The following is a 12,501-nucleotide window of genomic DNA, read 5'->3' on the forward strand; positions in this document are numbered from 1 at the left end:
GCTACCCGGAACCTGTACCACTATATATCTTGTGACCGTAATAGCGGCAAACAGTCTGCTACGTCGGGAGCACACTCTTAGTGCTACCCGAGACAAACTGACAGGCAGCGGCGCAGCATACTGTGTGCGACCGCTGAGTCAGGGAAACAGACTGATATTGCCGGGAGCATACATATTGTGCTACCCGCAATTAAACAGACAGGCGGATACGACCGCTTATTACTGTATGACACTTATAATTGACACTGCTTCACTGTGAACCAGCACTTAGCGCTCCCTACCTTGGCACATTTAACTGTCATAACCCCTATAACGTTGGGGTGAATAAAGGGAATTGTGCGCACGAACACACAGAGAATAATACCCTATTGTGAATACAAGTGTTAAATAAAACAATAATTACTGCTCAATATATGTGAAAAAATTCTTTGTATGTACACAAAAAAAGATATTAAATGCTGTATGTCCAACTGAGGCATGTTTAATTACAACTGGCATGTTTAATTACAACTGAGTATATGTGAAACATTTAATTTAACATATTTGTCACGGCACTTCCCGGCGGTAAACCGCTTAAATACCGGGATTGAGGAGAGGTGGGGAATATTATAAGGGGTGCTAATATAAATCACCCTAGGACCAAGAAGTACTATCTAATTATCAGTCCGTTTATGACTGTCACACACCTATATAACCATTTTTTACCCAGCGAGGACATCGCTTAATTTTTGGGTAACAGAGATCCTATTGATGTAAATAGGCTATATTATATTAACTTAACTCCATCTTAAGGAGAGGTGTGACAATATAACCATATGGTCCAACTGCACCCGGTCTGGCGGTAAGTCCGCTTAAATACAGAAACAGGGACATGCAGAATAAAGAATAAATATTGAAGGGACATACTCTTGATAATTCGATCTATAAAGGTCCTTTCCATCCCCACGCACCTCTATAGTGCGGACGTGTATAAAATCATTACTCAGTTGGGAGAAAAAATCAGAAAAATCACATATTACTGAGCAGCAGAAAACATTGCTCATATGAGGAAAAATTAACACTGTCATATGATACAGTGCTCCCTCATTGAATATATAATTTAATAAACCCTGGTGGCAACATTACTGTTTGCTCAGCTGCAACATAGTAACAGCAGCAAGCAGAAATTTATTATAAAGGCAATTCAAGCCAAGAAATATATAAATATCTGACACACATACGTTCATCCTTTTCTTCTTATTTTAATTCTTTCACATTTTTTCAATTCTTATCACATTGTTCTATCTTTTAAATATTTCACTCAGAGACAAGGTCATGTGGTCTCCATCTGATGAAGAGACCTTTTTATAGGAACTATTAAAAGTTATATTTTATAATAAATATTTTGATTCTCAGTGCACCCTATAAGATACTTCTTTCTTTGTGGGTGTATAGGTTTAACTTTAAGTAGTGGGTGGCACCCCCCGGACTAGTCTAGTGGAAGATTGGATCTCCACTAAGTTTTTGAAAATAACTGGGGGAGGAGAATCCAAACAAAAAAAGATACTGGTGCGGGAATTCCTTCTTTTGTGTCTTAGAATGCAGAATAAGTTGGGTTTTAGATTCTTCTGCGTGCTTGGTTACCCTATGGTCTCGACACACACTGCGGTTAAATGAGGGCACTGAAATTACTTGTGACTTGCTGTGACAATAGGGGGTGTGTCCAGCACAGAGCAAGGCCACCATGCTCACCGCATGTGCGCACAAGGTTTTGCAGGTACTTCGCTAAATTGCAAGCCCTTCGCTACACACTGACTCGCATAGTACTGTCTGCCCAGCCTAGCTGCATTACCTGGGTAACGCGGACATGTCTCAGGTTGAAGTGTCTGCATGTAATATTATGCGCACACCTGCATTATCCGGACTGCTCCCACAGAACGCTTTTTTTGTCACCCCCAACGGTCAGTTGATGCCCCCCCCATTACTACTTAAACTGCGATCGCTGAAAGACCACAGTTTAGGTGCTCACATGTGCACATTGGCGTGTGCGCGCGTACGCGGATCTCCTGAAATCGCAGAGTATCGGGTTTTGGAGATCTGAGAGGGAGCCTGAATTAGGCCCAATGTTTGGCTGTGCCTTAATCAGCCAGTTACAGTACATGCAACATTGTTTTCCTGCACACCTCATTGAGCTAGGAGGCAAACTTGTGTCATGGATCGTGTTCTGATTTGTTCAGCACCACTGATGAGGCATAAATATCATTGTTCAGGACTTGGCCAAATACGTCTTGTCACAAACTATTCTGCAGAACCTGAGTTTGAATATTAATGTTAGGGTACTTGTTTCCTAGCACGGCGCCCATCGTGGTACATCGCATGCCTTAAGTTAAGGTACTTAAGGCATGCGATGGACCCGATTTTCTGTCTTTAACTGGCTCAATTGCCGGTAAAAGTGAAAATCGCGTCCATCGCGGCCCCTAATAAGGGGCCGCGATGCGATCAACGCGATTTCCCCATAGGGAACAATGTTAAAGTGAAAATCAGGTTGATCGCGTCCGTCGCGGCCCATTATAATGGCCCGCGATGCGATCAACCCGATTTCGCATAGGTGACCATGTTAAATGGGCCAATATGGCCCATTTAACATTGAATATGTGTAAAAAGCATGTTTAATGGCCCCCCCACCCAATTTTAAACGCCACCCCGCTATTGACGCCAACCCGAAGCGTGGCGAGCGCAGCGGAACGCGTCCTCCGACCTTTTCATACCCCAACTATCCACGTCGGCGTGGAGTTGAGAATAGAAAGTGTGGCGAGCGCAGCGAGCCACCGAGCCCGAAGCGTGGCGAGCACTCGCGGATACCTGTGAAGCCCGCGATGGGCCGCGATACCTGTGAAGGTATCCTTCTCGGTGGCTCGCTGCGCTCGCCACACTTTCTATTCTCAACTCCACGCCGACGTGGATAGTAGGGGTATGAAAAGGTCGGAGGACGCCATTTCAAACATCAGGGGGGGGTTTCTATTACAATGGGGTGTTTTGGGTCATTTCACATTAAAATGAATGCAAAATCGAGTCGATCGCAATTTTTTCCGACGCGATGCTCACAATCAAAATCGGTGGCGCCGTGCGAGGAAACAAGTACCAATGTTAGTTTGTAGAGACTTAAATGATAAAATCTGCACACACACAAATTTATAGATCTTACAAGTTTTTAGTATCTGACTTAATTCCAACCTGAACGCTGGAATTGGTGCATCGAAAGCATTTATGGCTTTCAAATCCAAAACAAACAGCTTTTATTCTCACATACTAGTTCCCAAGGGTGCTCCGTGTTGTGACACACCTTATGACATGTCTTAAACAATTACAGATGCAGTCATGCACAGATATAAGTAAACAAAAGAAAAGCCAAACTTGCCTCAGTCTTTTAAAAGTGCAGTGTGATTCTGCCGCTCTGGAACCTCTTTCCAGAGATTTCTCCTTTAACGGTGTACGGATGGCTCAAAAACAATATGATTGACATATATCTGGTCAAAAGTCTTCATTGCAATTGTCATGAATTTTTTTCAAATTTTTTTGGACTGTTTCATACTTAACCTTCCACATGAACTCAAATTGGGAATGGAGCACCGGGCCTGAAGCGGTACTCTAATCTGGGGTCCATGTGCTCGACATAGACACCCAGAAAAGGGGAAAACCTCATGTCGACACTTTGCTGTGTCGACCTAGACATACTACACCCTCCTTTTAACACCTCCTGTTGTTTTGACACAATCAGTAGTTAAATCAAACGTTTGCTGCTGCTATGAAACTATTTTGAACTGCCTGATGGCAGACATGGATGCAGGTAGGAGGTAGCACAGCTGCTGCTTTTTTCTTTTTTTTTTTGGACATGGCAGCTGTGCTAAAATATGCAAAAGTTACTAGTGAGTAAAGATGTATACACACGGATAGATGTGGAATTCGATTCAATATGCCGGTCAATTCAATCTGGCATTTGATTTCTCCTATGTAGTCTTGCCTTGCAAGACTATTTTTCTTTTCGATTTCCACTAAACGTAAACATGCATCAGGATCAAATGCTGCTAAAAAGCATTCGATGTACATTCAATTTCCATTCGATTTTGACTAAATAGTCAATATTAAATTTTGTATCTAACCGTGTGTTCACAGCATAAGCCAGTCACTGCAGGCTCTCCTGCACAGCGTTGGATCATAGGGTTTTGGGATAGCTCCGATGTGCGCCTCTGGGTGTTAGCTTCACTTGCAATGAGTAGCAAGTCAAACAAATTAAAGCTGCCCATACACGGTCCGTTTAACGGATCCGTTTGGGACTTAAACAGCACACATCGGATCGGATCGCATCCCTTGTGCATGCACTGCGATCCGATACGATGTGTACCTAGTACAAAAAGTATGTGCGGGAGCGCGCATCGCATAGTACAGAACGGCTCCGTGTATGGGCAGCTTAAGCCTTATTTTCTTATTTATAATTTTGTGATGCCGCTGGTTACTTGATAGGCTGCATTCAAATTCATATTGGCTGCTCTCAAAACCTTTCCGCCAACGCTGCCTGTGTGTAGATGACAGGTGTACAAATCAGACAATATCCTGTCCGATGCTGCAGATCGGAGCGTCATGTGCACCCTCAGTTACGCCGCTCCCTTGGGTTGTTAGCGGTGCTGTCACATCTGATGATCTGCGTGTCAGATAGGATGAGCTGGCGGACGAGACTGTATCATTCTGTATGTAAGCGCAACCGATATATATTTTTTGCATTGGTTTTACTAATAGCTGCGATTCATGTTGTTAATATGTAAGTTTCTAAAAGTATTTTGAGCCTCAATCACAATTCGCCAATCACCTGGGTTCCCAGGGATACAAGTGGGGTCTTCCACTCATAAACTGAGTCTATTTGCGGACGACGTTTTACTGTTTGTCACCAAACCAGCAACTTCACTACCGGTTATACATAAGATTATTGAAGATTACAGTGCAGCATCATTTTATAAACTTAACACAACTAAAACAGAAGCGTTACCATTCAATATTGAAGCCCGTAAACTCTCCCAACTTAAACAGAGGTATAAATACAACTGGAGGATAGACTCTATAGTTTACCTCGGCATCCACATCCCTAGTGATCTCTCCTCGACAGTAGATATCAATTACAAGCCACTCATAGCACAAATAGATCTATTATTAAAAAGGTGGATGAGTCTGGAGGTCTCATGGATGGGAAGACTAGCTGCATTCAAAATGTCGATCCTACCGAAGCTGATGTACTTGTTCCGCTCCATTCCGTATCTTATCCCTCAGAAAGTTGTTTCACAAATCCATACCATTATTCTTAAATACATCTGGAAGAAGAAGCCCCCTAGGATAGCATATCAGCGACTGACTAGATGTAGAAGGTTGGGTGGGTTGGCAGTACCAGACCTCAGAAAATACCAATTGGCAAGCTTAGTAGCCCAGATCTGCGACTGGTCATTACCAGCAGATACAAAACCCTGGGTAGACTTAGAGAAACAAATGTACCCCAGACTCCCCTTACTTGATTTACTGTGAATCCCGGCACAACAGAGACCTTTAGCACACGACTTTCCTTGTACGCTCAAACACTCCCTAAAAGCATGGGATGAGATCCTGGCCGCTTCAAAGAAGATTTCTTTATCCACTCGCTCCCTATCGCTTCAGGCCCTATCTAATATAATCCCAGATTTAGCACTTGGCGGATGGGTTGCTAGGGGCATAGACAATATAACGGACCTCATAGACGGCAATATAACTACCCCTTTTGCTACACTGCAAACGCAGTTTAATCTACCCCATACAGAATTATTCTCCTATACCCGCATTATTCACTGGCTAAAAAGCTCAATCAGAACATCTGGTCCAGTGCTTCTCCCTCCCCCTGAGATCATAGCCAAGATCTCGGCTGGTAACTCTAGGGGCTCTATTAAGTTCTGGTATCAGCTGACAAATAGAGATGATCTGGTCGCTAAGTCAGCTTCACAAATGAAATGGGAGTCTGACTTGAACCTGTCGTTCACACAAAAGCAGTGGGAACTAATTTATATGGCGTCTCACTCCATGTCTAAATGCAGCAATCATATAGAGATGCACTTCAAATTGATACACGGCCTCTACTTCACACCTGCAAAGCTGCATAAGATATGGCCCTCAGTCTCTAAGTACTGCTGGCGAAACTGTACAGAAGTAGGGGATAGCTTCCATATATTCTGGGCATGCCCCAAAATCCGCCAGTTGTGGAGCGACGTATTCGCACTAGCCTCTAAGGTCCTACAGATATCTATTCCAATGTTGCCATCTCTAGCCCTACTCCACGTCTATCCAGAGGCCATCCCTTCCTCAGCCCACTATGTCCTTGGACATATACTAATAGCTACTAGAGCAGCGATAGCGCAAAACTGGAAATCCCCAGATCCCCCTCCCATTGCAAAGATCATCCGAAAAGTCCACTTTGCATACCAGATGGAAGCAGTAGGTATACCTCCCCCTACCAGCCTTAGATCACCCACATCTAAATGGACCAGCTGGCATCAATACTCAAACTCTGGCGAAGGCCTTGACAATATGCTCTAGAACAGTCGAATATTGATGACAGAGGGAGTTAGCTTTCTTTTCGGATCGTAGATATAAATAACATTGTGGTACGACAGGATCACTCACTTGTGATGTACAGTATATACGTATATTTGGCAAAATTGTATAAATTACATACTATTATGTTGTTGACTATGCTTGGACTCTCCCCCCACCCCCTACCCCTTCCGATTTTATTTTCTGTACCCTTCCGTGGTTAACGGAACAAAACTCTCAATAAAAACTATTGATGCAAAAAAAAAAAGTATTTTGAGAATACAAAGAAGCTACCCATCTCCCTTCTGTCACTGGGCAGTACAAGAACAAAGTTGTGTCTTATACTGTGTATATTGCTTAAGGAACTCTTGAGCATGTATTTCTTCTGGAATCGGGTAATATGCAGTTTTAGAATTTCCTTTTACCAACTGTTAATTCCACTCATTTTGCCATTGGTGCATACTTTGGGAATACAAGGCATTAGCTTCCATGTAAACCATGTTGTTGGTCACAATATTTAAATGTACTGATTGATGTTGTAAACGTATCCCTGTCCTGTAATCACATGACAATCTGTGTTCCGCCGGCTCACTCTGATTTCATCTTGTGTTCCCAACACGCCTTGTTCTGTCACAGCTCATTGTTATTGCAGCTATCAGTGTCTCTTTGTTACCAAACACAATGAATAATGACACGGGCCAGCTAGATAAAAATCAATCTATTTAAAGGTGAAAGACAGTGATTTTTTTTGTTTTTGCCATTTGTTATCATTTAGATTGTGGTGTTTCCTTAATATAAGTTCAGAGACACTGTGTCAATTGTGTCTTCAGGGGCATACACACACACACACACACATGTTGAGCATTTGTGCTAGCAATATGTGCAAAGCGATTTAGAGTAGGCTTTTTTTCCTTGAACTTTCTGTTGTCTAGATTGCCTTACACAGGTAGCAAAGAATAGGTTATTTAAAGGGCAGGGGAACGGTTCGAGTGATCTAGATTGCGATCTCCGTTTCTGACCCTGCGATAGTGATGCGCGGGACTGTGCATCGCTATTGCATTGGGCTGTACACAAGGAGCGATTTGTGCTTACTTTCTGTGTGCTTAATGTGTGTGTGACTATTTCGTTTCTGAAAATGTTTTAATTAAGAGCCTGGATATTTTAAATAGTAAATAAGAAATCATGGAAAAGAGTGCAGAAAGTGGCCCTAACATCATTGTAAAATGTGGCAATTATTTATTTTTATATTTCTTTAGTTATTAACAGTTTCTTATATAGCGCACACATATTCTGCAGCGCTTTACAGAGAATATTTGAACATTCACGTCAGTCCCTGAACCGGTGGAGCTTACATTCTATATTCCCTACCACATATTCATTTTTGTTAGGAGCCAAATAACCTACTAGTATAATTTTGGAGTGTCGGAGGAAACCGGAGCACCCAGAGTAAACCCACGCAAGCACGGGGAGGATATCCAAACTCCACACAGTTAGGGCCATGGTGGGAATCTAACCCATGACCTCAGTGCTGACCATTACACCATCCGATCCGTACAATTGACAAGAATCCCCTTTATCAAAATAAAGGCAGATACAGTGACTATGCCCACAATGGTTCTTGCCACTAGCCACAGCCTGCTGTGATGGAGCATCTCTCAGGAATAATGGTAATAGAATACCGTTATACAGCAACCACACAATACTCCATTGCAGACCTGCTTCCACCAATTTACAATGCTATTGAGTTAAAATAAAAAATAGTAAATTATATTTACCGTAATTACCCTTTCATAAAACAGTAGGAAGACCACAGACCCCAATGGATCAATTCCTTCCAACTCCCTTTCCCCCCATTACACTAACTAAGCTTAAGAAATACACAAATTGCTATTTAAGTTATAAAATAGTGGGGCTTAAATTTACGCTGAACCTGCATATGGGTCCTAGCTTTTAAATCATTTGATACTTTCATGAGACATTTAGAACTGTTCTGCAAACCACATATGGCATTAGCATGGGCAATGTCGGCCTTTAATATAGATGAATAAAGGTATGAAGGTGATGACTGCTGCTTAGCGGAAGTTACGTTGTATAAAATTGGCGCATCAAGCCTATGAGGCTTCTGTCGAAATGGCTCTGGCACTGTTGACAAAGCGAATTTCATGATGCCATGTGTACTTGATGGAGACAGGTTTGTGGTACCATAAGATCATTATTTAGTGTGATATAATCATTTCTCCTGTGTTACTGGTGTTCTTTGTTTTGAAGCAAAGGGTAGTTTAAATATATGGGCATGTTTCCTAGTCTGTTGCAAATGGCTCATATTATTTAGGAATAAAGGACTCCTCTGTCTTGATGGAAAATCACTTAATCAGATGAGAAGAGTTTTCTTCTTCTTTTGAATGTTGATAGAAAATTAATCGTTATGCTACAGAGTCCAGTAAATAAATGGTTCCTGCTCAGTGTTATCGTCTAATAGTAAACATTAATAATCGTACTACAGATTTATTGACAGATGAATGGATGAGTATTCTGCCCAAATGACTCGGAAGCTGGCCTCAAATTGCATGATGGTTGGCGTCCCAGTTTAAATTCTCCTTGAATTGTCTTGTGTCAATCTGATTGGTCCTCCTTTCTTCTCCTGGTGCTCTTCGTAGAGTGATGGCATTGGGTTAAGCTCCAGTACATAGAGCCAACGGAGTATTGCTTTCACTTTTGAAACCTCTCAAGCCATGAGCCTTAACTTTACCTGTTGAAGGTTTTCAATGACCTTGTGGTCCAGAAAACATCGGCAGATTAACTATGAACCTGTCTCGAAATTAAACAAGAATTTCAGATATCAATTTATAGAGTTTGCTATTGGTTGATGTTCAAACCTTTGTCAGAGAATTATTTTTAATGGTAGTACAGTATTTATTTTTTATTTTTGCTATGTTGGGATCATTAAAGAAACTCCTTAATTTTATTTACAATCGTGATTATTTACACTCTAACCTTCATAATGGTAGCAGAACTTGGCTGTCTGTTAAATAGCCAGCCCATTGTGGAGATATGAGTTTTGGGGAGAGAGAGTTCAAATTAACCAATCAGCTGCTGTTACTTCAAAGTCTGTTTTGGATAAATGACTGTGAAGAAGCTGATTGCTTTAGTCGACTTCTCTTTTTTATCTCACCAGAAGCCTTGATACATTTCCAAGTCTGTTGAACAACAAACAGTTTAGTGTTGCAGATATAGGTTGTGTACAGATGACCTTACATAAAGAGGACAATAAAAACTACAGATCTGAAAAATAATTATGATGGCTACAAAGATTTATGCTTGGGATATAGGCCATACCGAATATGTGAAGTGATGGATCAGTAGTGTACCGAACATTGGTAATGGGGGTATCAACCTTAGGAGTAGAAACACAAGGACTTTTCTATTGGCCAAATTAATTTTCTTTTATGTTGAGAAGCCTTAATTTGTAATGACCTTGGGTACAGAGAAACCAGGATCTTGTTTAGTATTAATGGGATGTTCTCTTCCTCTCCTGACACTGCTGAGCTTTCCCTCCTGGCACAAGTTAAAGGCTTAAAGCCCCATATTAAAAAAATCGGAAGTGCGAGAAGACTCCCGGGTTTCATTTAATTCCTTACTTTAGGATTTCCGGCTAGACTGTAAAACACATTACAGGGCAGTAGAAGCTGCATGTGAAGGTGCAACTGGCGATTGTTACCATGGTAAATAAAAATTTGGCTGGCCTCTTAGGGCAGTATTCAATGAACAAGTTCTCCGTGCATGGAGAGCGTTTTATTTCGCTCTTCATGCACTCTCCGTGTTCCGGAGGGCTCGCTGCCACTCCTGCTCCCTCTATTCAATGTGGTTAAGACTCGCCGCCACTCGCGGCGAGTCTTAACCCCTGCAGGGAGCAGGGAGCTTTCAGGGAGCCGGAAGCAGCCAGAGAGATTAAAGTCTCCCTGGCTGCTCCAGAGGACTGTGGAGGGGAGGGGGGCTCTCCAGGACCCAGGCTGCACCCCCCTATAGCCAGCGGGGGACCCAGTATTCACTGCACCGTTCGTGCATAGTTACGTTCGGGTGCAGTGAATATATGAATATCTAATGAGCGGCTCGAGCGCTCGGGCCCCCTGCTGGCTGCACTGTGTAAAAAAAAAAAAAAAAAAAATATTTTTTTAAAAATTAAATATATATTCATGTGCTATAAGCACATGAATAAAATTAACATGCCCCTTCACAGGAAAAAAAACCTGATTTTTTGACACCAAAATTTAAAAAAAAAACCTTTACGTTCAAAAGTTCACATTCCAGCTCTCCATCAAAAGATGGAGAATTGCTACACGGAGAGAGACGGAGAAAATCACTTAAAAAGACGGAGAATATTTCACATTGAATAGGGTTGCTCGCTTTTGGAGAGCAAAATGCTCCGTCCAAGGCGAACAAAGCACAAATTCTCCACAAAACACGGAGAACTTTTCTCATTGAATACTGCCCTCAGTGCAATGAATAAGCCATCAGACCTGACGAGTGGAAAACTACTGCAGTCTTTATTTTGCAGATTTCCTTTAAGCTGTAAACATGGCAATAACGGCCCTCTTCAACCTAATTTGGATGTATATTACTTTATTGGGATCCTTGAGTATGCAGCGCTGTAGAACGTGTTAATGGAGAACATAGCTACTTAGTATAGCTTCTACCCAATGCAATGGTGGTAATGGATTGCAACTTGCTGAGCCTTGAATCTGGTTGTATACTCGGGCGTCTTTTCAGGTTGGCCGCACGATGGGAGTTTCATCCCCATAAGAGAGGCTGAGCTCCCTGGTCAAATAGAGCATGGCGAGACATCGATTGTTTCCGATCATGTGGAGGTGTGTAGGAAAATGATTTGGATCAGGAATGAATGTGTTGGGCAGTCTGGAGCCTGGGAGGGTCTGCCCAATTTACTTTGCCTTTTGAACTAGCGGTACTTGTTTCCTAGCACGGCCACATATCTTATGGATCGTGTACCTTTAGTTAAGGTACACGATCCATCCGATGGACCCGATTTCCTTTGAAATCAGGTCCATTTGGCCGGCTAGGACACAATATCGGGGGCATCGCGTCGGTCGGGACCGTTAACAATGGTCCCGACGCGACCGACGCGATGCCCGCGATTTCCCCATAGGGTTTAATGTTAAAAAATATTTTAACATTGAAATCGTGTCGGGAAAGGTAAAATATCGGGGGCATCGCGTCGGTCGGGACCATTAACATAGGTCCCGACGCGATGCCCCCGATTTTTACATAGGCTTCAATGTTAAAAGATTTTTTAACATTGAAATCCTGAAAAAATGTGAAAAATGTGAAATGGGCCAATATGACCCATTTCACATTTTAGATGTCCCCGTCGTCACCCCACGATAGACGCCAACCCGAAGCGTGGCGAGCGCAGCGAGCCCGCGAGGGGCGGCGGTGCGCGTCCTCCGACCTTTTCATTCCCCTACTATCCACGTCGGCGTGGAGTTGAGAATAGAATAGTGTGGCGAGCGCAGCGAGCCACCGAGCCCGAAGCGTGGCGAGTGCAGCGAGCCCCGCGAGGGGACGCGGATACCTTCACAGTTATACGCGTCCCCTCGCGGGCTTCACAGGTGTCCGTGGCGACGCGGACACCTGTGAAGTCCGCGAAGGGACGCGTTTACCTGTGAAGGTATCCGCGTCCCCTCGCGGGGCTCGCTGCGCTCGCCACGCTTCGCGCTCGCCACACTATTCTATTCTCAACTCCACGCCGACGTGGATAGTAGGGCATGAAAAGGTCGGAGGACGCGTACCGCCGCCCCTCGCGGGTTCGCTGCGCTCGCCACGCTTCGGGTTGGCGTCTATCGTGGGGTGGGGTGTACGCCGTGACATTTGGGGGGGTTGGGAATATTTTACATTGAATCCAAT

General features: G+C 43.2%; 1 protein-coding gene across 2 annotated transcripts in view; it reads left to right on the forward strand.

The window, feature by feature from the left end:
• Positions 1 to 12,501, forward strand: part of CERS3 (ceramide synthase 3) — a 134,472-nt gene that overhangs the window by 98,028 nt on the left and 23,943 nt on the right. The gene's annotated exons all lie outside the window — the stretch shown is intronic.

This window comes from Crinia signifera, chromosome 4, assembly GCF_055691185.1.
Source record: "Crinia signifera chromosome 4, ASM5569118v1, whole genome shotgun sequence".
NCBI lineage: Eukaryota > Metazoa > Chordata > Amphibia > Anura > Myobatrachidae > Crinia > Crinia signifera.